Here is a 3608-nt window from a genome sequence, read left to right as displayed (position 1 = left end):
TTATTTTACAGGATCAGCTTCTGATTTTTTTGATCTAATAAGGTTAAAAGTGACATCTCGGGCCAGTCACAGTGGCTCTCGTCTGTAATTCCAGCACTTTGGGAGGCCGAGGCGGATCGATTACAAGGTCCGGAGTTCGAGACCAGCCTGGCCAATATGGCAAAACCCCATCTCTACTAATAATACAAAAATTAGCTGGGCATGGTGGCGTTTGCCTGTAGTCCCAGCTACTCAGGAGGCTGAAGCAGGAGAATTGCTTAAACCTGGGAGGCAGAGGTTACAGTGAGCCGAGATCGTGCCACTGCACTCCAGTCTGGGAGACAGAGCTAGATTCCATCTCAAAAAATAAAAAATAAAAATGAAAGTGACATTTTCTATGTATGCCTTCCTTCCCAGAGGAATCCACCTTAGGGAATTTGGTGTCTGTCCTTCCAAACCTTGTTTTTATCCTTTTACTCATGTAATATATTCATAAATGTTTGTCTTATCTGCTTTTATAATACACATAAATGGTATCATATTTCATTTTCTTCAAGTTGCTTTTTTACGCAATAATTTTTTTTTTGAGACAGAGTCTTGCTCTGTTGCCTCAGCCTCTCAAATAGCTGGGATTACAGGCACATGCCACCATGCCCCACTAATTTTTTGTATTTTTAGTAGAAAAAATGAGGTTTCACCATGTTGCCCAGGCTGGTCTTGAACTCCTGAGCTCAGGCAATCTGCCCGCCTCAGCCTCCCAAAGTGCTGGGATTACAGGCATGAGCCACTGTTCCCAGCCTAGTTCCTGTTTTTGTAAGGAAATTGGGATGACAAATAAACAGAGAAGTGATTATGTGTAAGAAACACAAATAAGTCTGTCTGCCACCCTCACTCCATGGACATAGACCTACCAGGCAATTCCACCTGCTGCTTCAACTCATATTATTCCTAGTCATTTACCTTCTGGCTGACAACCTTCTCCTCCTTACCTACTTTTAAAGCGCCTACCATCATTCTGTTCTCTCTACCTTCTTTGCAGGGGCAAATAGTAAATTCCTCCTGTTTTCTCATGGCAAGTTCTTAATTATCTCTTCTGTTACTAGGGGCCTGGTGCTCCTGCCTCCAGTTTGTGGTTTCTCAAACACAGTTCCTTCGTGTTTCAGTTAAGGATTGCAACATAGCAAGTCCACCCCAAAACTTAACTGTCTTAAAACAATACTACTTATTATCTCATCTCTGGGTCGGCAATTTGGGCCGGGCTCAGCGAGGCATTATTTCTGGTCTTGGGTAGGTTCATTCACGCACTGTTGTTAGCCAGGTGGCTCTGCTTCAGGGATTGGTTGACTGCCAGCTGGGGCAACAGCAGTGACTTGACCACTCATCTTCCTGCTCCTGCAGGCTAGCCAGGACGTGTTTTCACAGTTGCAGCAGGGCTCCAAGAGCGACAGAAACAGCATGCAAGGCTTCTGGATCTCCAGGCCCATAGCTGGCACAATGTCACTTCTGCCTCATTCTATTGACCAAAGCAAGTCACAGGCCAGCTTAGATTCAAGATGTCAAAAAATAGACCCCATCTCTTGATTGGAGAAGCTGCAAAGTCACATTGCAAGGGGCACGGAAACAAGGAGGAGTGGAGGACTGTGGGTTGGATTCTCTGGGAAGCAGACCCTGAGATGGAGATTAACATATAGGAGGTTACTCAGGGAGCGCTGTTGGGATCAACAGCGGTGGAAGAGCAGAGAAGGGAGCGGGATGGAGCAGACGGAGAAACTGAAGTGCCATATCAGAACCAAGTCCTCCATTGACCTCATGGAGACCTCTGAAACTGGAATAGGTCTTCCAAGTTGTCCTGAGTAGAGGCAAGGGGACCAGGCCTCTAAAAGCTCCCAAGCTGATCAATCATTTATGCTGACTGCCCTGAAAAGGCAGCAACCAAGGAAATTCCCAAAGAGGGCTTAGAGCCAAGGATCATCTGCCAACACTTTTCCCAGTAGCTGGTGGAATAAATCCTTCATTCCTCAATGCAGGAGGAGGGTGCCTATGCAGAACATCACAGTCCACTCCACTGCCACCTCTCCCTAAGAATGCTAACGCTTATGATAACACGCTTGTCATTTGCTATCTATGTATACATTAAATATTTATAATCACTTATTAAATGCATCGCCTAACTTGTACAGATTTTAGATGATCACAATGCTAAATGTCACTTCTTTGAACTTAGGCTTCATAGTTTCATTGCTCATTTATCTAGGTCACCCACTCAAAACTAAGGGATGAGGAGAAACAGCTTTTACCATCAGAAATCTAGGCAAGAGGGGCTCGATGGCTCCCACCTGGGAGGAGGGTCTCCGTGTGCCTGCACCTGGGTGGGGGGAGCCATTGCGCCTAGGCCTTTCCCTCAATTTTTCCTCTCCCCCTCCCGCCCTGCGGTTTCCTGGTCGGTGCTTGCACAGGGAACTTAGCGCTGGGATTATCTAAAGCCCTAGGAAAAATGGGCTTTAGAAAATTCACTTTCTGGCAATGGCAATGGTGGAAAATTCACCATTGCCATTGCCAGAAAGAGCGATTTATGGTGTTGTTCTTTTCTTAAGCTCCCAATTGGGCTTCAAACTTTACCTCGTATGGGCTTTTATTCCTGAATCTTGGCTAAACTCCTCAGGTTTAACCTATTGGCCTCAAAAATATTGGACAGTTGCATTGCCTGTCTATCCCCGTATTACTATAGTAATCAGCTGTGTGCTCTTGTCTGGGATTCACACAACTCCATTCATATGATCACAGGGAACCATGCTAAAAATCAACTGCAGAAGAAATACCAGGAGGCCACTCCAGCATTAAAGATAACTCTATTTGTGAAATAAACCAAATGTTCTTTCTTGCAGCCAAAGACCTTTATACCAAAAACTGAAATGTGTGTAGCCATATTAACACCAAGCATTTATTTATTCATAAGTTTTTGCCATCATCATTTTGACCATAAATTAAATCAACCATCTCTCTTATTAATAGAGGAGATGTAAAAAGTGAAAATTGATCTTCTCTTAGATTATGTTCAATGAATATTGTAAGAGTTCTCAAGAATTAATTGTTAATGAACAGAATAAATAAAATACTGCATTACCATTTAAAAAAAACGACGTCTAGGCAAAAAACCATTTCAATCCATGCTGGCAACAGAGTCACCAAACTACAATTAAGGTAGAGACACGATGTTCTTTGTAGTTCTTTGGAGAGAGAAAGTCTAAGATCTGAGTCATGGTGAGATGATGAGTCAACAGGGAATGCGGGACGCTGGGGTAAAATTTGGCTGGCAGATCAAGTCGTGAGAGGAAAAGGAGACAAAGTGAGGCATTGAAAGATAAAGAAACAACCCCATGAGGGCAGCTCTTGAAACCTGGGAGGACATTTCATGCCTTGCGGAGGCAAGTTGCTTATCTGGGAAAATTCCAGGGCAGCCATCAAATCAGAATTTGGGGAGCTGGATGGAGATTTCATGTGCAACAAAGGAGACTCCCTGTGACCACGTAGAAAAGGCCCTGCTTTTTGAAAACCAAAGACTGTGACCTTCAAATGCAGGCACCCTTTCCACCAGGGCACTGTGCTCCAGAGATTCACTCTAATGGAAT

General features: G+C 44.1%; 1 pseudogene; it reads left to right on the top strand.

The window, feature by feature from the left end:
• The first annotated feature begins 2508 nt into the window (after positions 1-2508).
• Positions 2509-2890, top strand: LOC108291312 (annotated as a pseudogene).
• The last annotated feature ends 718 nt before the right edge of the window (positions 2891-3608 follow it).

Source organism: Cebus imitator, unplaced genomic scaffold, assembly GCF_001604975.1.
Source record: "Cebus imitator isolate Cc_AM_T3 unplaced genomic scaffold, Cebus_imitator-1.0 Scaffold18, whole genome shotgun sequence".
NCBI lineage: Eukaryota > Metazoa > Chordata > Mammalia > Primates > Cebidae > Cebus > Cebus imitator.
Note: the sequence above shows the minus strand (reverse complement) of the source record. Positions and strands in the feature narration are given on the sequence as shown.